This window comes from Schistocerca cancellata, chromosome 2 (assembly GCF_023864275.1).
Source record: "Schistocerca cancellata isolate TAMUIC-IGC-003103 chromosome 2, iqSchCanc2.1, whole genome shotgun sequence".
Classification (NCBI taxonomy): Eukaryota; Metazoa; Arthropoda; class Insecta; order Orthoptera; family Acrididae; genus Schistocerca; species Schistocerca cancellata.
In genome coordinates this window covers 257,391,117-257,408,761 of record NC_064627.1, presented here as the reverse complement: position 1 = coordinate 257,408,761, position 17,645 = coordinate 257,391,117, and the positions used below count along the sequence as shown (strand labels likewise).

General features: G+C 45.8%; 21 non-coding genes across 21 annotated transcripts; all 21 read right to left on the bottom strand.

Annotated features, from left to right (window-relative positions):
• Nucleotides 1–596: 596 nt before the first annotated feature.
• Trnal-caa (transfer RNA leucine (anticodon CAA)) lies at nt 597–712 on the bottom strand. The gene is made up of 2 exons: nt 675–712; nt 597–642 (listed from the first exon to the last, which is right to left on the bottom strand). It is a non-coding gene; the product is annotated as a tRNA-Leu (tRNA).
• A 704-nt stretch (nt 713–1,416) lies between these two features.
• Nucleotides 1,417–1,532, bottom strand: Trnal-caa (transfer RNA leucine (anticodon CAA)). Its single transcript has 2 exons — nt 1,495–1,532; nt 1,417–1,462 (listed from the first exon to the last, which is right to left on the bottom strand). It is a non-coding gene; the product is annotated as a tRNA-Leu (tRNA).
• A 704-nt stretch (nt 1,533–2,236) lies between these two features.
• On the bottom strand, nt 2,237–2,352 carry Trnal-caa (transfer RNA leucine (anticodon CAA)). Its single transcript has 2 exons — nt 2,315–2,352; nt 2,237–2,282 (listed from the first exon to the last, which is right to left on the bottom strand). It is a non-coding gene; the product is annotated as a tRNA-Leu (tRNA).
• A 704-nt stretch (nt 2,353–3,056) lies between these two features.
• Trnal-caa (transfer RNA leucine (anticodon CAA)) lies at nt 3,057–3,172 on the bottom strand. The gene is made up of 2 exons: nt 3,135–3,172; nt 3,057–3,102 (listed from the first exon to the last, which is right to left on the bottom strand). It is a non-coding gene; the product is annotated as a tRNA-Leu (tRNA).
• Nucleotides 3,173–3,876: 704 nt separating this feature from the next.
• On the bottom strand, nt 3,877–3,992 carry Trnal-caa (transfer RNA leucine (anticodon CAA)). The gene is made up of 2 exons: nt 3,955–3,992; nt 3,877–3,922 (listed from the first exon to the last, which is right to left on the bottom strand). It is a non-coding gene; the product is annotated as a tRNA-Leu (tRNA).
• A 704-nt stretch (nt 3,993–4,696) lies between these two features.
• Trnal-caa (transfer RNA leucine (anticodon CAA)) lies at nt 4,697–4,812 on the bottom strand. The gene is made up of 2 exons: nt 4,775–4,812; nt 4,697–4,742 (listed from the first exon to the last, which is right to left on the bottom strand). It is a non-coding gene; the product is annotated as a tRNA-Leu (tRNA).
• Nucleotides 4,813–5,516: 704 nt separating this feature from the next.
• On the bottom strand, nt 5,517–5,632 carry Trnal-caa (transfer RNA leucine (anticodon CAA)). Its single transcript has 2 exons — nt 5,595–5,632; nt 5,517–5,562 (listed from the first exon to the last, which is right to left on the bottom strand). It is a non-coding gene; the product is annotated as a tRNA-Leu (tRNA).
• A 704-nt stretch (nt 5,633–6,336) lies between these two features.
• Nucleotides 6,337–6,452, bottom strand: Trnal-caa (transfer RNA leucine (anticodon CAA)). Its single transcript has 2 exons — nt 6,415–6,452; nt 6,337–6,382 (listed from the first exon to the last, which is right to left on the bottom strand). It is a non-coding gene; the product is annotated as a tRNA-Leu (tRNA).
• A 704-nt stretch (nt 6,453–7,156) lies between these two features.
• On the bottom strand, nt 7,157–7,272 carry Trnal-caa (transfer RNA leucine (anticodon CAA)). Its single transcript has 2 exons — nt 7,235–7,272; nt 7,157–7,202 (listed from the first exon to the last, which is right to left on the bottom strand). It is a non-coding gene; the product is annotated as a tRNA-Leu (tRNA).
• A 704-nt stretch (nt 7,273–7,976) lies between these two features.
• Nucleotides 7,977–8,092, bottom strand: Trnal-caa (transfer RNA leucine (anticodon CAA)). Its single transcript has 2 exons — nt 8,055–8,092; nt 7,977–8,022 (listed from the first exon to the last, which is right to left on the bottom strand). It is a non-coding gene; the product is annotated as a tRNA-Leu (tRNA).
• Nucleotides 8,093–8,796: 704 nt separating this feature from the next.
• Trnal-caa (transfer RNA leucine (anticodon CAA)) lies at nt 8,797–8,912 on the bottom strand. Its single transcript has 2 exons — nt 8,875–8,912; nt 8,797–8,842 (listed from the first exon to the last, which is right to left on the bottom strand). It is a non-coding gene; the product is annotated as a tRNA-Leu (tRNA).
• Nucleotides 8,913–9,616: 704 nt separating this feature from the next.
• Nucleotides 9,617–9,732, bottom strand: Trnal-caa (transfer RNA leucine (anticodon CAA)). The gene is made up of 2 exons: nt 9,695–9,732; nt 9,617–9,662 (listed from the first exon to the last, which is right to left on the bottom strand). It is a non-coding gene; the product is annotated as a tRNA-Leu (tRNA).
• A 704-nt stretch (nt 9,733–10,436) lies between these two features.
• Trnal-caa (transfer RNA leucine (anticodon CAA)) lies at nt 10,437–10,552 on the bottom strand. The gene is made up of 2 exons: nt 10,515–10,552; nt 10,437–10,482 (listed from the first exon to the last, which is right to left on the bottom strand). It is a non-coding gene; the product is annotated as a tRNA-Leu (tRNA).
• Nucleotides 10,553–11,256: 704 nt separating this feature from the next.
• Nucleotides 11,257–11,372, bottom strand: Trnal-caa (transfer RNA leucine (anticodon CAA)). Its single transcript has 2 exons — nt 11,335–11,372; nt 11,257–11,302 (listed from the first exon to the last, which is right to left on the bottom strand). It is a non-coding gene; the product is annotated as a tRNA-Leu (tRNA).
• A 704-nt stretch (nt 11,373–12,076) lies between these two features.
• Trnal-caa (transfer RNA leucine (anticodon CAA)) lies at nt 12,077–12,192 on the bottom strand. The gene is made up of 2 exons: nt 12,155–12,192; nt 12,077–12,122 (listed from the first exon to the last, which is right to left on the bottom strand). It is a non-coding gene; the product is annotated as a tRNA-Leu (tRNA).
• A 704-nt stretch (nt 12,193–12,896) lies between these two features.
• Nucleotides 12,897–13,012, bottom strand: Trnal-caa (transfer RNA leucine (anticodon CAA)). The gene is made up of 2 exons: nt 12,975–13,012; nt 12,897–12,942 (listed from the first exon to the last, which is right to left on the bottom strand). It is a non-coding gene; the product is annotated as a tRNA-Leu (tRNA).
• Nucleotides 13,013–13,716: 704 nt separating this feature from the next.
• Trnal-caa (transfer RNA leucine (anticodon CAA)) lies at nt 13,717–13,832 on the bottom strand. Its single transcript has 2 exons — nt 13,795–13,832; nt 13,717–13,762 (listed from the first exon to the last, which is right to left on the bottom strand). It is a non-coding gene; the product is annotated as a tRNA-Leu (tRNA).
• A 704-nt stretch (nt 13,833–14,536) lies between these two features.
• Trnal-caa (transfer RNA leucine (anticodon CAA)) lies at nt 14,537–14,652 on the bottom strand. Its single transcript has 2 exons — nt 14,615–14,652; nt 14,537–14,582 (listed from the first exon to the last, which is right to left on the bottom strand). It is a non-coding gene; the product is annotated as a tRNA-Leu (tRNA).
• A 704-nt stretch (nt 14,653–15,356) lies between these two features.
• On the bottom strand, nt 15,357–15,472 carry Trnal-caa (transfer RNA leucine (anticodon CAA)). Its single transcript has 2 exons — nt 15,435–15,472; nt 15,357–15,402 (listed from the first exon to the last, which is right to left on the bottom strand). It is a non-coding gene; the product is annotated as a tRNA-Leu (tRNA).
• Nucleotides 15,473–16,176: 704 nt separating this feature from the next.
• Nucleotides 16,177–16,292, bottom strand: Trnal-caa (transfer RNA leucine (anticodon CAA)). Its single transcript has 2 exons — nt 16,255–16,292; nt 16,177–16,222 (listed from the first exon to the last, which is right to left on the bottom strand). It is a non-coding gene; the product is annotated as a tRNA-Leu (tRNA).
• Nucleotides 16,293–16,996: 704 nt separating this feature from the next.
• On the bottom strand, nt 16,997–17,112 carry Trnal-caa (transfer RNA leucine (anticodon CAA)). The gene is made up of 2 exons: nt 17,075–17,112; nt 16,997–17,042 (listed from the first exon to the last, which is right to left on the bottom strand). It is a non-coding gene; the product is annotated as a tRNA-Leu (tRNA).
• Between the last annotated feature and the right edge of the window lie 533 nt (nt 17,113–17,645).

The window sequence follows — 17,645 nt, the reverse complement described above, 5'->3', positions numbered from 1 at the left end:
TGCGCCAGGCGCAGCCGCACAAATATAGCGCAGAATGTACCACCAAAAGAGTTTCTCAAATCCGTATAATCACAGCAATCAATACCTTTTGTTCGAAACTAAGTCGTCTGTTAAAGACGTCAGAGATTAGACAGAATGCAGAGGTCTATCTGTCGAGTAATATTTCAAGTTTTGGTCACGTTGTAATCTCCATACAGTAATATTTTGAGTATATGAATTTATTTCGAGTTCTGTGTATTTCATCAGCGACTGTTATTGTACAGATGATGTACTGGTCAGCCTGCACTGTTTCCTCACACTGTCGTTAGCACTCTGCATCTCCAGATAAGAGTCGTTTCCATACCACAAGTGTCCCTTTTGACGTGTTTGCGGCTCTTTGGCGCGGAAGTAACCTCACGAGGGGAACGTCGTATTTACAACCAACACTCTCTGTTTGTAGCTCACACTACCGAAGAAACAGTTTGGTGCCGTAGGTGCGCTTGTGTTTGATGCAAATTTTTGATTTCACTTAGGAGAACACGGCCAGTATCGTGCTGTTGCACTTTACAAAGGATCTCAATGCTACGCAGGGTGCTCTAGAGAAGCGACAAAATCTGTGTCAGGAGTGGGATTCGAACCCACGCCCTCATTCGAGGACCAGAAGGCTCTAGCTGCTACTGCAGCCAAGGTTTTTCCTTGAGTCTGGCGCCTTAGACCGCTCGGCCATCCTGACACTTGATTTGATGCTCCTCGTTTGTTCTATTAGAGGACTTACAGTTGATGTAGTTGTCGCATCCACGTTGCCACAGTACGCAGGCATGATTTCTGCACCCGTTAGACGTGCGCCAGGCGCAGCCGCACAAATATAGCGCAGAATGTACCACCAAAAGAGTTTCTCAAATCCGTATAATCACAGCAATCAATACCTTTTGTTCGAAACTAAGTCGTCTGTTAAAGACGTCAGAGATTAGACAGAATGCAGAGGTCTATCTGTCGAGTAATATTTCAAGTTTTGGTCACGTTGTAATCTCCATACAGTAATATTTTGAGTATATGAATTTATTTCGAGTTCTGTGTATTTCATCAGCGACTGTTATTGTACAGATGATGTACTGGTCAGCCTGCACTGTTTCCTCACACTGTCGTTAGCACTCTGCATCTCCAGATAAGAGTCGTTTCCATACCACAAGTGTCCCTTTTGACGTGTTTGCGGCTCTTTGGCGCGGAAGTAACCTCACGAGGGGAACGTCGTATTTACAACCAACACTCTCTGTTTGTAGCTCACACTACCGAAGAAACAGTTTGGTGCCGTAGGTGCGCTTGTGTTTGATGCAAATTTTTGATTTCACTTAGGAGAACACGGCCAGTATCGTGCTGTTGCACTTTACAAAGGATCTCAATGCTACGCAGGGTGCTCTAGAGAAGCGACAAAATCTGTGTCAGGAGTGGGATTCGAACCCACGCCCTCATTCGAGGACCAGAAGGCTCTAGCTGCTACTGCAGCCAAGGTTTTTCCTTGAGTCTGGCGCCTTAGACCGCTCGGCCATCCTGACACTTGATTTGATGCTCCTCGTTTGTTCTATTAGAGGACTTACAGTTGATGTAGTTGTCGCATCCACGTTGCCACAGTACGCAGGCATGATTTCTGCACCCGTTAGACGTGCGCCAGGCGCAGCCGCACAAATATAGCGCAGAATGTACCACCAAAAGAGTTTCTCAAATCCGTATAATCACAGCAATCAATACCTTTTGTTCGAAACTAAGTCGTCTGTTAAAGACGTCAGAGATTAGACAGAATGCAGAGGTCTATCTGTCGAGTAATATTTCAAGTTTTGGTCACGTTGTAATCTCCATACAGTAATATTTTGAGTATATGAATTTATTTCGAGTTCTGTGTATTTCATCAGCGACTGTTATTGTACAGATGATGTACTGGTCAGCCTGCACTGTTTCCTCACACTGTCGTTAGCACTCTGCATCTCCAGATAAGAGTCGTTTCCATACCACACGTGTCCCTTTTGACGTGTTTGCGGCTCTTTGGCGCGGAAGTAACCTCACGAGGGGAACGTCGTATTTACAACCAACACTCTCTGTTTGTAGCTCACACTACCGAAGAAACAGTTTGGTGCCGTAGGTGCGCTTGTGTTTGATGCAAATTTTTGATTTCACTTAGGAGAACACGGCCAGTATCGTGCTGTTGCACTTTACAAAGGATCTCAATGCTACGCAGGGTGCTCTAGAGAAGCGACAAAATCTGTGTCAGGAGTGGGATTCGAACCCACGCCCTCATTCGAGGACCAGAAGGCTCTAGCTGCTACTGCAGCCAAGGTTTTTCCTTGAGTCTGGCGCCTTAGACCGCTCGGCCATCCTGACACTTGATTTGATGCTCCTCGTTTGTTCTATTAGAGGACTTACAGTTGATGTAGTTGTCGCATCCACGTTGCCACAGTACGCAGGCATGATTTCTGCACCCGTTAGACGTGCGCCAGGCGCAGCCGCACAAATATAGCGCAGAATGTACCACCAAAAGAGTTTCTCAAATCCGTATAATCACAGCAATCAATACCTTTTGTTCGAAACTAAGTCGTCTGTTAAAGACGTCAGAGATTAGACAGAATGCAGAGGTCTATCTGTCGAGTAATATTTCAAGTTTTGGTCACGTTGTAATCTCCATACAGTAATATTTTGAGTATATGAATTTATTTCGAGTTCTGTGTATTTCATCAGCGACTGTTATTGTACAGATGATGTACTGGTCAGCCTGCACTGTTTCCTCACACTGTCGTTAGCACTCTGCATCTCCAGATAAGAGTCGTTTCCATACCACAAGTGTCCCTTTTGACGTGTTTGCGGCTCTTTGGCGCGGAAGTAACCTCACGAGGGGAACGTCGTATTTACAACCAACACTCTCTGTTTGTAGCTCACACTACCGAAGAAACAGTTTGGTGCCGTAGGTGCGCTTGTGTTTGATGCAAATTTTTGATTTCACTTAGGAGAACACGGCCAGTATCGTGCTGTTGCACTTTACAAAGGATCTCAATGCTACGCAGGGTGCTCTAGAGAAGCGACAAAATCTGTGTCAGGAGTGGGATTCGAACCCACGCCCTCATTCGAGGACCAGAAGGCTCTAGCTGCTACTGCAGCCAAGGTTTTTCCTTGAGTCTGGCGCCTTAGACCGCTCGGCCATCCTGACACTTGATTTGATGCTCCTCGTTTGTTCTATTAGAGGACTTACAGTTGATGTAGTTGTCGCATCCACGTTGCCACAGTACGCAGGCATGATTTCTGCACCCGTTAGACGTGCGCCAGGCGCAGCCGCACAAATATAGCGCAGAATGTACCACCAAAAGAGTTTCTCAAATCCGTATAATCACAGCAATCAATACCTTTTGTTCGAAACTAAGTCGTCTGTTAAAGACGTCAGAGATTAGACAGAATGCAGAGGTCTATCTGTCGAGTAATATTTCAAGTTTTGGTCACGTTGTAATCTCCATACAGTAATATTTTGAGTATATGAATTTATTTCGAGTTCTGTGTATTTCATCAGCGACTGTTATTGTACAGATGATGTACTGGTCAGCCTGCACTGTTTCCTCACACTGTCGTTAGCACTCTGCATCTCCAGATAAGAGTCGTTTCCATACCACACGTGTCCCTTTTGACGTGTTTGCGGCTCTTTGGCGCGGAAGTAACCTCACGAGGGGAAAGTCGTATTTACAACCAACACTCTCTGTTTGTAGCTCACACTACCGAAGAAACAGTTTGGTGCCGTAGGTGCGCTTGTGTTTGATGCAAATTTTTGATTTCACTTAGGAGAACACGGCCAGTATCGTGCTGTTGCACTTTACAAAGGATCTCAATGCTACGCAGGGTGCTCTAGAGAAGCGACAAAATCTGTGTCAGGAGTGGGATTCGAACCCACGCCCTCATTCGAGGACCAGAAGGCTCTAGCTGCTACTGCAGCCAAGGTTTTTCCTTGAGTCTGGCGCCTTAGACCGCTCGGCCATCCTGACACTTGATTTGATGCTCCTCGTTTGTTCTATTAGAGGACTTACAGTTGATGTAGTTGTCGCATCCACGTTGCCACAGTACGCAGGCATGATTTCTGCACCCGTTAGACGTGCGCCAGGCGCAGCCGCACAAATATAGCGCAGAATGTACCACCAAAAGAGTTTCTCAAATCCGTATAATCACAGCAATCAATACCTTTTGTTCGAAACTAAGTCGTCTGTTAAAGACGTCAGAGATTAGACAGAATGCAGAGGTCTATCTGTCGAGTAATATTTCAAGTTTTGGTCACGTTGTAATCTCCATACAGTAATATTTTGAGTATATGAATTTATTTCGAGTTCTGTGTATTTCATCAGCGACTGTTATTGTACAGATGATGTACTGGTCAGCCTGCACTGTTTCCTCACACTGTCGTTAGCACTCTGCATCTCCAGATAAGAGTCGTTTCCATACCACAAGTGTCCCTTTTGACGTGTTTGCGGCTCTTTGGCGCGGAAGTAACCTCACGAGGGGAACGTCGTATTTACAACCAACACTCTCTGTTTGTAGCTCACACTACCGAAGAAACAGTTTGGTGCCGTAGGTGCGCTTGTGTTTGATGCAAATTTTTGATTTCACTTAGGAGAACACGGCCAGTATCGTGCTGTTGCACTTTACAAAGGATCTCAATGCTACGCAGGGTGCTCTAGAGAAGCGACAAAATCTGTGTCAGGAGTGGGATTCGAACCCACGCCCTCATTCGAGGACCAGAAGGCTCTAGCTGCTACTGCAGCCAAGGTTTTTCCTTGAGTCTGGCGCCTTAGACCGCTCGGCCATCCTGACACTTGATTTGATGCTCCTCGTTTGTTCTATTAGAGGACTTACAGTTGATGTAGTTGTCGCATCCACGTTGCCACAGTACGCAGGCATGATTTCTGCACCCGTTAGACGTGCGCCAGGCGCAGCCGCACAAATATAGCGCAGAATGTACCACCAAAAGAGTTTCTCAAATCCGTATAATCACAGCAATCAATACCTTTTGTTCGAAACTAAGTCGTCTGTTAAAGACGTCAGAGATTAGACAGAATGCAGAGGTCTATCTGTCGAGTAATATTTCAAGTTTTGGTCACGTTGTAATCTCCATACAGTAATATTTTGAGTATATGAATTTATTTCGAGTTCTGTGTATTTCATCAGCGACTGTTATTGTACAGATGATGTACTGGTCAGCCTGCACTGTTTCCTCACACTGTCGTTAGCACTCTGCATCTCCAGATAAGAGTCGTTTCCATACCACAAGTGTCCCTTTTGACGTGTTTGCGGCTCTTTGGCGCGGAAGTAACCTCACGAGGGGAACGTCGTATTTACAACCAACACTCTCTGTTTGTAGCTCACACTACCGAAGAAACAGTTTGGTGCCGTAGGTGCGCTTGTGTTTGATGCAAATTTTTGATTTCACTTAGGAGAACACGGCCAGTATCGTGCTGTTGCACTTTACAAAGGATCTCAATGCTACGCAGGGTGCTCTAGAGAAGCGACAAAATCTGTGTCAGGAGTGGGATTCGAACCCACGCCCTCATTCGAGGACCAGAAGGCTCTAGCTGCTACTGCAGCCAAGGTTTTTCCTTGAGTCTGGCGCCTTAGACCGCTCGGCCATCCTGACACTTGATTTGATGCTCCTCGTTTGTTCTATTAGAGGACTTACAGTTGATGTAGTTGTCGCATCCACATTGCCACAGTACGCAGGCATGATTTCTGCACCCGTTAGACGTGCGCCAGGCGCAGCCGCACAAATATAGCGCAGAATGTACCACCAAAAGAGTTTCTCAAATCCGTATAATCACAGCAATCAATACCTTTTGTTCGAAACTAAGTCGTCTGTTAAAGACGTCAGAGATTAGACAGAATGCAGAGGTCTATCTGTCGAGTAATATTTCAAGTTTTGGTCACGTTGTAATCTCCATACAGTAATATTTTGAGTATATGAATTTATTTCGAGTTCTGTGTATTTCATCAGCGACTGTTATTGTACAGATGATGTACTGGTCAGCCTGCACTGTTTCCTCACACTGTCGTTAGCACTCTGCATCTCCAGATAAGAGTCGTTTCCATACCACAAGTGTCCCTTTTGACGTGTTTGCGGCTCTTTGGCGCGGAAGTAACCTCACGAGGGGAACGTCGTATTTACAACCAACACTCTCTGTTTGTAGCTCACACTACCGAAGAAACAGTTTGGTGCCGTAGGTGCGCTTGTGTTTGATGCAAATTTTTGATTTCACTTAGGAGAACACGGCCAGTATCGTGCTGTTGCACTTTACAAAGGATCTCAATGCTACGCAGGGTGCTCTAGAGAAGCGACAAAATCTGTGTCAGGAGTGGGATTCGAACCCACGCCCTCATTCGAGGACCAGAAGGCTCTAGCTGCTACTGCAGCCAAGGTTTTTCCTTGAGTCTGGCGCCTTAGACCGCTCGGCCATCCTGACACTTGATTTGATGCTCCTCGTTTGTTCTATTAGAGGACTTACAGTTGATGTAGTTGTCGCATCCACGTTGCCACAGTACGCAGGCATGATTTCTGCACCCGTTAGACGTGCGCCAGGCGCAGCCGCACAAATATAGCGCAGAATGTACCACCAAAAGAGTTTCTCAAATCCGTATAATCACAGCAATCAATACCTTTTGTTCGAAACTAAGTCGTCTGTTAAAGACGTCAGAGATTAGACAGAATGCAGAGGTCTATCTGTCGAGTAATATTTCAAGTTTTGGTCACGTTGTAATCTCCATACAGTAATATTTTGAGTATATGAATTTATTTCGAGTTCTGTGTATTTCATCAGCGACTGTTATTGTACAGATGATGTACTGGTCAGCCTGCACTGTTTCCTCACACTGTCGTTAGCACTCTGCATCTCCAGATAAGAGTCGTTTCCATACCACAAGTGTCCCTTTTGACGTGTTTGCGGCTCTTTGGCGCGGAAGTAACCTCACGAGGGGAACGTCGTATTTACAACCAACACTCTCTGTTTGTAGCTCACACTACCGAAGAAACAGTTTGGTGCCGTAGGTGCGCTTGTGTTTGATGCAAATTTTTGATTTCACTTAGGAGAACACGGCCAGTATCGTGCTGTTGCACTTTACAAAGGATCTCAATGCTACGCAGGGTGCTCTAGAGAAGCGACAAAATCTGTGTCAGGAGTGGGATTCGAACCCACGCCCTCATTCGAGGACCAGAAGGCTCTAGCTGCTACTGCAGCCAAGGTTTTTCCTTGAGTCTGGCGCCTTAGACCGCTCGGCCATCCTGACACTTGATTTGATGCTCCTCGTTTGTTCTATTAGAGGACTTACAGTTGATGTAGTTGTCGCATCCACGTTGCCACAGTACGCAGGCATGATTTCTGCACCCGTTAGACGTGCGCCAGGCGCAGCCGCACAAATATAGCGCAGAATGTACCACCAAAAGAGTTTCTCAAATCCGTATAATCACAGCAATCAATACCTTTTGTTCGAAACTAAGTCGTCTGTTAAAGACGTCAGAGATTAGACAGAATGCAGAGGTCTATCTGTCGAGTAATATTTCAAGTTTTGGTCACGTTGTAATCTCCATACAGTAATATTTTGAGTATATGAATTTATTTCGAGTTCTGTGTATTTCATCAGCGACTGTTATTGTACAGATGATGTACTGGTCAGCCTGCACTGTTTCCTCACACTGTCGTTAGCACTCTGCATCTCCAGATAAGAGTCGTTTCCATACCACAAGTGTCCCTTTTGACGTGTTTGCGGCTCTTTGGCGCGGAAGTAACCTCACGAGGGGAACGTCGTATTTACAACCAACACTCTCTGTTTGTAGCTCACACTACCGAAGAAACAGTTTGGTGCCGTAGGTGCGCTTGTGTTTGATGCAAATTTTTGATTTCACTTAGGAGAACACGGCCAGTATCGTGCTGTTGCACTTTACAAAGGATCTCAATGCTACGCAGGGTGCTCTAGAGAAGCGACAAAATCTGTGTCAGGAGTGGGATTCGAACCCACGCCCTCATTCGAGGACCAGAAGGCTCTAGCTGCTACTGCAGCCAAGGTTTTTCCTTGAGTCTGGCGCCTTAGACCGCTCGGCCATCCTGACACTTGATTTGATGCTCCTCGTTTGTTCTATTAGAGGACTTACAGTTGATGTAGTTGTCGCATCCACGTTGCCACAGTACGCAGGCATGATTTCTGCACCCGTTAGACGTGCGCCAGGCGCAGCCGCACAAATATAGCGCAGAATGTACCACCAAAAGAGTTTCTCAAATCCTTATAATCACAGCAATCAATACCTTTTGTTCGAAACTAAGTCGTCTGTTAAAGACGTCAGAGATTAGACAGAATGCGGAGGTCTATCTGTCGAGTAATATTTCAAGTTTTGGTCACGTTGTAATCTCCATACAGTAATATTTTGAGTATATGAATTTATTTCGAGTTCTGTGTATTTCATCAGCGACTGTTATTGTACAGATGATGTACTGGTCAGCCTGCACTGTTTCCTCACACTGTCGTTAGCACTCTGCATCTCCAGATAAGAGTCGTTTCCATACCACAAGTGTCCCTTTTGACGTGTTTGCGGCTCTTTGGCGCGGAAGTAACCTCACGAGGGGAACGTCGTATTTACAACCAACACTCTCTGTTTGTAGCTCACACTACCGAAGAAACAGTTTGGTGCCGTAGGTGCGCTTGTGTTTGATGCAAATTTTTGATTTCACTTAGGAGAACACGGCCAGTATCGTGCTGTTGCACTTTACAAAGGATCTCAATGCTACGCAGGGTGCTCTAGAAAAGCGACAAAATCTGTGTCAGGAGTGGGATTCGAACCCACGCCCTCATTCGAGGACCAGAAGGCTCTAGCTGCTACTGCAGCCAAGGTTTTTCCTTGAGTCTGGCGCCTTAGACCGCTCGGCCATCCTGACACTTGATTTGATGCTCCTCGTTTGTTCTATTAGAGGACTTACAGTTGATGTAGTTGTCGCATCCACGTTGCCACAGTACGCAGGCATGATTTCTGCACCCGTTAGACGTGCGCCAGGCGCAGCCGCACAAATATAGCGCAGAATGTACCACCAAAAGAGTTTCTCAAATCCGTATAATCACAGCAATCAATACCTTTTGTTCGAAACTAAGTCGTCTGTTAAAGACGTCAGAGATTAGACAGAATGCAGAGGTCTATCTGTCGAGTAATATTTCAAGTTTTGGTCACGTTGTAATCTCCATACAGTAATATTTTGAGTATATGAATTTATTTCGAGTTCTGTGTATTTCATCAGCGACTGTTATTGTACAGATGATGTACTGGTCAGCCTGCACTGTTTCCTCACACTGTCGTTAGCACTCTGCATCTCCAGATAAGAGTCGTTTCCATACCACAAGTGTCCCTTTTGACGTGTTTGCGGCTCTTTGGCGCGGAAGTAACCTCACGAGGGGAACGTCGTATTTACAACCAACACTCTCTGTTTGTAGCTCACACTACCGAAGAAACAGTTTGGTGCCGTAGGTGCGCTTGTGTTTGATGCAAATTTTTGATTTCACTTAGGAGAACACGGCCAGTATCGTGCTGTTGCACTTTACAAAGGATCTCAATGCTACGCAGGGTGCTCTAGAGAAGCGACAAAATCTGTGTCAGGAGTGGGATTCGAACCCACGCCCTCATTCGAGGACCAGAAGGCTCTAGCTGCTACTGCAGCCAAGGTTTTTCCTTGAGTCTGGCGCCTTAGACCGCTCGGCCATCCTGACACTTGATTTGATGCTCCTCGTTTGTTCTATTAGAGGACTTACAGTTGATGTAGTTGTCGCATCCACGTTGCCACAGTACGCAGGCATGATTTCTGCACCCGTTAGACGTGCGCCAGGCGCAGCCGCACAAATATAGCGCAGAATGTACCACCAAAAGAGTTTCTCAAATCCGTATAATCACAGCAATCAATACCTTTTGTTCGAAACTAAGTCGTCTGTTAAAGACGTCAGAGATTAGACAGAATGCAGAGGTCTATCTGTCGAGTAATATTTCAAGTTTTGGTCACGTTGTAATCTCCATACAGTAATATTTTGAGTATATGAATTTATTTCGAGTTCTGTGTATTTCATCAGCGACTGTTATTGTACAGATGATGTACTGGTCAGCCTGCACTGTTTCCTCACACTGTCGTTAGCACTCTGCATCTCCAGATAAGAGTCGTTTCCATACCACAAGTGTCCCTTTTGACGTGTTTGCGGCTCTTTGGCGCGGAAGTAACCTCACGAGGGGAACGTCGTATTTACAACCAACACTCTCTGTTTGTAGCTCACACTACCGAAGAAACAGTTTGGTGCCGTAGGTGCGCTTGTGTTTGATGCAAATTTTTGATTTCACTTAGGAGAACACGGCCAGTATCGTGCTGTTGCACTTTACAAAGGATCTCAATGCTACGCAGGGTGCTCTAGAGAAGCGACAAAATCTGTGTCAGGAGTGGGATTCGAACCCACGCCCTCATTCGAGGACCAGAAGGCTCTAGCTGCTACTGCAGCCAAGGTTTTTCCTTGAGTCTGGCGCCTTAGACCGCTCGGCCATCCTGACACTTGATTTGATGCTCCTCGTTTGTTCTATTAGAGGACTTACAGTTGATGTAGTTGTCGCATCCACGTTGCCACAGTACGCAGGCATGATTTCTGCACCCGTTAGACGTGCGCCAGGCGCAGCCGCACAAATATAGCGCAGAATGTACCACCAAAAGAGTTTCTCAAATCCGTATAATCACAGCAATCAATACCTTTTGTTCGAAACTAAGTCGTCTGTTAAAGACGTCAGAGATTAGACAGAATGCAGAGGTCTATCTGTCGAGTAATATTTCAAGTTTTGGTCACGTTGTAATCTCCATACAGTAATATTTTGAGTATATGAATTTATTTCGAGTTCTGTGTATTTCATCAGCGACTGTTATTGTACAGATGATGTACTGGTCAGCCTGCACTGTTTCCTCACACTGTCGTTAGCACTCTGCATCTCCAGATAAGAGTCGTTTCCATACCACAAGTGTCCCTTTTGACGTGTTTGCGGCTCTTTGGCGCGGAAGTAACCTCACGAGGGGAACGTCGTATTTACAACCAACACTCTCTGTTTGTAGCTCACACTACCGAAGAAACAGTTTGGTGCCGTAGGTGCGCTTGTGTTTGATGCAAATTTTTGATTTCACTTAGGAGAACACGGCCAGTATCGTGCTGTTGCACTTTACAAAGGATCTCAATGCTACGCAGGGTGCTCTAGAGAAGCGACAAAATCTGTGTCAGGAGTGGGATTCGAACCCACGCCCTCATTCGAGGACCAGAAGGCTCTAGCTGCTACTGCAGCCAAGGTTTTTCCTTGAGTCTGGCGCCTTAGACCGCTCGGCCATCCTGACACTTGATTTGATGCTCCTCGTTTGTTCTATTAGAGGACTTACAGTTGATGTAGTTGTCGCATCCACGTTGCCACAGTACGCAGGCATGATTTCTGCACCCGTTAGACGTGCGCCAGGCGCAGCCGCACAAATATAGCGCAGAATGTACCACCAAAAGAGTTTCTCAAATCCGTATAATCACGGCAATCAATACCTTTTGTTCGAAACTAAGTCGTCTGTTAAAGACGTCAGAGATTAGACAGAATGCAGAGGTCTATCTGTCGAGTAATATTTCAAGTTTTGGTCACGTTGTAATCTCCATACAGTAATATTTTGAGTATATGAATTTATTTCGAGTTCTGTGTATTTCATCAGCGACTGTTATTGTACAGATGATGTACTGGTCAGCCTGCACTGTTTCCTCACACTGTCGTTAGCACTCTGCATCTCCAGATAAGAGTCGTTTCCATACCACAAGTGTCCCTTTTGACGTGTTTGCGGCTCTTTGGCGCGGAAGTAACCTCACGAGGGGAACGTCGTATTTACAACCAACACTCTCTGTTTGTAGCTCACACTACCGAAGAAACAGTTTGGTGCCGTAGGTGCGCTTGTGTTTGATGCAAATTTTTGATTTCACTTAGGAGAACACGGCCAGTATCGTGCTGTTGCACTTTACAAAGGATCTCAATGCTACGCAGGGTGCTCTAGAGAAGCGACAAAATCTGTGTCAGGAGTGGGATTCGAACCCACGCCCTCATTCGAGGACCAGAAGGCTCTAGCTGCTACTGCAGCCAAGGTTTTTCCTTGAGTCTGGCGCCTTAGACCGCTCGGCCATCCTGACACTTGATTTGATGCTCCTCGTTTGTTCTATTAGAGGACTTACAGTTGATGTAGTTGTCGCATCCACGTTGCCACAGTACGCAGGCATGATTTCTGCACCCGTTAGACGTGCGCCAGGCGCAGCCGCACAAATATAGCGCAGAATGTACCACCAAAAGAGTTTCTCAAATCCGTATAATCACAGCAATCAATACCTTTTGTTCGAAACTAAGTCGTCTGTTAAAGACGTCAGAGATTAGACAGAATGCAGAGGTCTATCTGTCGAGTAATATTTCAAGTTTTGGTCACGTTGTAATCTCCATACAGTAATATTTTGAGTATATGAATTTATTTCGAGTTCTGTGTATTTCATCAGCGACTGTTATTGTACAGATGATGTACTGGTCAGCCTGCACTGTTTCCTCACACTGTCGTTAGCACTCTGCATCTCCAGATAAGAGTCGTTTCCATACCACAAGTGTCCCTTTTGACGTGTTTGCGGCTCTTTGGCGCGGAAGTAACCTCACGAGGGGAACGTCGTATTTACAACCAACACTCTCTGTTTGTAGCTCACACTACCGAAGAAACAGTTTGGTGCCGTAGGTGCGCTTGTGTTTGATGCAAATTTTTGATTTCACTTAGGAGAACACGGCCAGTATCGTGCTGTTGCACTTTACAAAGGATCTCAATGCTACGCAGGGTGCTCTAGAGAAGCGACAAAATCTGTGTCAGGAGTGGGATTCGAACCCACGCCCTCATTCGAGGACCAGAAGGCTCTAGCTGCTACTGCAGCCAAGGCTTTTCCTTGAGTCTGGCGCCTTAGACCGCTCGGCCATCCTGACACTTGATTTGATGCTCCTCGTTTGTTCTATTAGAGGACTTACAGTTGATGTAGTTGTCGCATCCACGTTGCCACAGTACGCAGGCATGATTTCTGCACCCGTTAGACGTGCGCCAGGCGCAGCCGCACAAATATAGCGCAGAATGTACCACCAAAAGAGTTTCTCAAATCCGTATAATCACAGCAATCAATACCTTTTGTTCGAAACTAAGTCGTCTGTTAAAGACGTCAGAGATTAGACAGAATGCAGAGGTCTATCTGTCGAGTAATATTTCAAGTTTTGGTCACGTTGTAATCTCCATACAGTAATATTTTGAGTATATGAATTTATTTCGAGTTCTGTGTATTTCATCAGCGACTGTTATTGTACAGATGATGTACTGGTCAGCCTGCACTGTTTCCTCACACTGTCGTTAGCACTCTGCATCTCCAGATAAGAGTCGTTTCCATACCACAAGTGTCCCTTTTGACGTGTTTGCGGCTCTTTGGCGCGGAAGTAACCTCACGAGGGGAACGTCGTATTTACAACCAACACTCTCTGTTTGTAGCTCACACTACCGAAGAAACAGTTTGGTGCCGTAGGTGCGCTTGTGTTTGATGCAAATTTTTGATTTCACTTAGGAGAACACGGCCAGTATCGTGCTGTTGCACTTTACAAAGGATCTCAATGCTACGCAGGGTGCTCTAGAGAAGCGACAAAATCTGAGTCAGGAGTGGGATTCGAACCCACGCCCTCATTCGAGGACCAGAAGGCTCTAGCTGCTACTGCAGCCAAGGTTTTTCCTTGAGTCTGGCGCCTTAGACCGCTCGGCCATCCTGACACTTGATTTGATGCTCCTCGTTTGTTCTATTAGAGGACTTACAGTTGATGTAGTTGTCGCATCCACGTTGCCACAGTACGCAGGCATGATTTCTGCACCCGTTAGACGTGCGCCAGGCGCAGCCGCACAAATATAGCGCAGAATGTACCACCAAAAGAGTTTCTCAAATCCGTATAATCACAGCAATCAATACCTTTTGTTCGAAACTAAGTCGTCTGTTAAAGACGTCAGAGATTAGACAGAATGCAGAGGTCTATCTGTCGAGTAATATTTCAAGTTTTGGTCACGTTGTAATCTCCATACAGTAATATTTTGAGTATATGAATTTATTTCGAGTTCTGTGTATTTCATCAGCGACTGTTATTGTACAGATGATGTACTGGTCAGCCTGCACTGTTTCCTCACACTGTCGTTAGCACTCTGCATCTCCAGATAAGAGTCGTTTCCATACCACAAGTGTCCCTTTTGACGTGTTTGCGGCTCTTTGGCGCGGAAGTAACCTCACGAGGGGAACGTCGTATTTACAACCAACACTCTCTGTTTGTAGCTCACACTACCGAAGAAACAGTTTGGTGCCGTAGGTGCGCTTGTGTTTGATGCAAATTTTTGATTTCACTTAGGAGAACACGGCCAGTATCGTGCTGTTGCACTTTACAAAGGATCTCAATGCTACGCAGGGTGCTCTAGAGAAGCGACAAAATCTGTGTCAGGAGTGGGATTCGAACCCACGCCCTCATTCGAGGACCAGAAGGCTCTAGCTGCTACTGCAGCCAAGGTTTTTCTTTGAGTCTGGCGCCTTAGACCGCTCGGCCATCCTGACACTTGATTTGATGCTCCTCGTTTGTTCTATTAGAGGACTTACAGTTGATGTAGTTGTCGCATCCACGTTGCCACAGTACGCAGGCATGATTTCTGCACCCGTTAGACGTGCGCCAGGCGCAGACGCACAAATATAGCGCAGAATGTACCACCAAAAGAGTTTCTCAAATCCGTATAATCACAGCAATCAATACCTTTTGTTCGAAACTAAGTCGTCTGTTAAAGACGTCAGAGATTAGACAGAATGCAGAGGTCTATCTGTCGAGTAATATTTCAAGTTTTGGTCACGTTGTAATCTCCATACAGTAATATTTTGAGTATATGAATTTATTTCGAGTTCTGTGTATTTCATCAGCGACTGTTATTGTACAGATGATGTACTGGTCAGCCTGCACTGTTTCCTCACACTGTCGTTAGCACTCTGCATCTCCAGATAAGAGTCGTTTCCATACCACAAGTGTCCCTTTTGACGTGTTTGCGGCTCTTTGGCGCGGAAGTAACCTCACGAGGGGAACGTCGTATTTACAACCAACACTCTCTGTTTGTAGCTCACACTACCGAAGAAACAGTTTGGTGCCGTAGGTGCGCTTGTGTTTGATGCAAATTTTTGATTTCACTTAGGAGAACACGGCCAGTATCGTGCTGTTGCACTTTACAAAGGATCTCAATGCTACGCAGGGTGCTCTAGAGAAGCGACAAAATCTGTGTCAGGAGTGGGATTCGAACCCACGCCCTCATTCGAGGACCAGAAGGCTCTAGCTGCTACTGCAGCCAAGGTTTTTCTTTGAGTCTGGCGCCTTAGACCGCTCGGCCATCCTGACACTTGATTTGATGCTCCTCGTTTGTTCTATTAGAGGACTTACAGTTGATGTAGTTGTCGCATCCACGTTGCCACAGTACGCAGGCATGATTTCTGCACCCGTTAGACGTGCGCCAGGCGCAGCCGCACAAATATAGCGCAGAATGTACCACCAAAAGAGTTTCTCAAATCCGTATAATCACAGCAATCAATACCTTTTGTTCGAAACTAAGTCGTCTGTTAAAGACGTCAGAGATTAGACAGAATGCAGAGGTCTATCTGTCGAGTAATATTTCAAGTTTTGGTCACGTTGTAATCTCCATACAGTAATATTTTGAGTATATGAATTTATTTCGAGTTCTGTGTATTTCATCAGCGACTGTTATTGTACAGATGATGTACTGGTCAGCCTGCACTGTTTCCTCACACTGTCGTTAGCACTCTGCATCTCCAGATAAGAGTCGTTTCCATACCACAAGTGTCCCTTTTGACGTGTTTGCGGCTCTTTGGCGCGGAAGTAACCTCACGAGGGGAACGTCGTATTTACAACCAACACTCTCTGTTTGTAGCTCACACTACCGAAGAAACAGTTTGGTGCCGTAGGTGCGCTTGTGTTTGATGCAAATTTTTGATTTCACTTAGGAGAACACGGCCAGTATCGTGCTGTTGCACTTTACAAAGGATCTCAATGCTACGCAGGGTGCTCTAGAGAAGCGACAAAATCTGTGTCAGGAGTGGGATTCGAACCCACGCCCTCATTCGAGGACCAGAAGGCTCTAGCTGCTACTGCAGCCAAGGTTTTTCCTTGAGTCTGGCGCCTTAGACCGCTCGGCCATCCTGACACTTGATTTGATGCTCCTCGTTTGTTCTATTAGAGGACTTACAGTTGATGTAGTTGTCGCATCCACGTTGCCACAGTACGCAGGCATGATTTCTGCACCCGTTAGACGTGCGCCAGGCGCAGCCGCACAAATATAGCGCAGAATGTACCACCAAAAGAGTTTCTCAAATCCGTATAATCACAGCAATCAATACCTTTTGTTCGAAACTAAGTCGTCTGTTAAAGACGTCAGAGATTAGACAGAATGCAAAGGTCTATCTGTCGAGTAATATTTCAAATTTTGGTCACGTTGTAATCTCCATACAGTAATATTTTGAGTATATGAATTTATTTCGAGTTCTGTGTATTTCATCAGCGACTGTTATTGTACAGATGATGTACTGGTCAGCCTGCACTGTTTCCTCACACTGTCGTTAGCACTCTGCATCTCCAGATAAGAGTCGTTTCCATACCACAAGTGTCCCTTTTGACGTGTTTGCGGCTCTTTGGCGCGGAAGTAACCTCACGAGGGGAACGTCGTATTTACAACCAACACTCTCTGTTTGTAGCTCACACTACCGAAGAAACAGTTTGGTGCCGTAGGTGCGCTTGTGTTTGATGCAAATTTTTGATTTCACTTAGGAGAACACGGCCAGTATCGTGCTGTTGCACTTTACAAAGGATCTCAATGCTACGCAGGGTGCTCTAGAGAAGCGACAAAATCTGTGTCAGGAGTGGGATTCGAACCCACGCCCTCATTCGAGGACCAGAAGGCTCTAGCTGCTACTGCAGCCAAGGTTTTTCCTTGAGTCTGGCGCCTTAGACCGCTCGGCCATCCTGACACTTGATTTGATGCTCCTCGTTTGTTCTATTAGAGGACTTACAGTTGATGTAGTTGTCGCATCCACGTTGCCACAGTACGCAGGCATGATTTCTGCACCCGTTAGACGTGCGCCAGGCGCAGCCGCACAAATATAGCGCAGAATGTACCACCAAAAGAGTTTCTCAAATCCGTATAATCACAGCAATCAATACCTTTTGTTCGAAACTAAGTCGTCTGTTAAAGACGTCAGAGATTAGACAGAATGCAGAGGTCTATCTGTCGAGTAATATTTCAAGTTTTGGTCACGTTGTAATCTCCATACAGTAATATTTTGAGTATATGAATTTATTTCGAGTTCTGTGTATTTCATCAGCGACTGTTATTGTACAGATCATGTACTGGTCAGCCTGCACTGTTTCCTCACACTGTCGTTAGCACTCTGCATCTCCAGATAAGAGTCGTTTCCATACCACAAGTGTCCCTTTTGACGTGTTTGCGGCTCTTTGGCGCGGAAGTAACCTCACGAGGGGAACGTCGTATTTACAACCAACA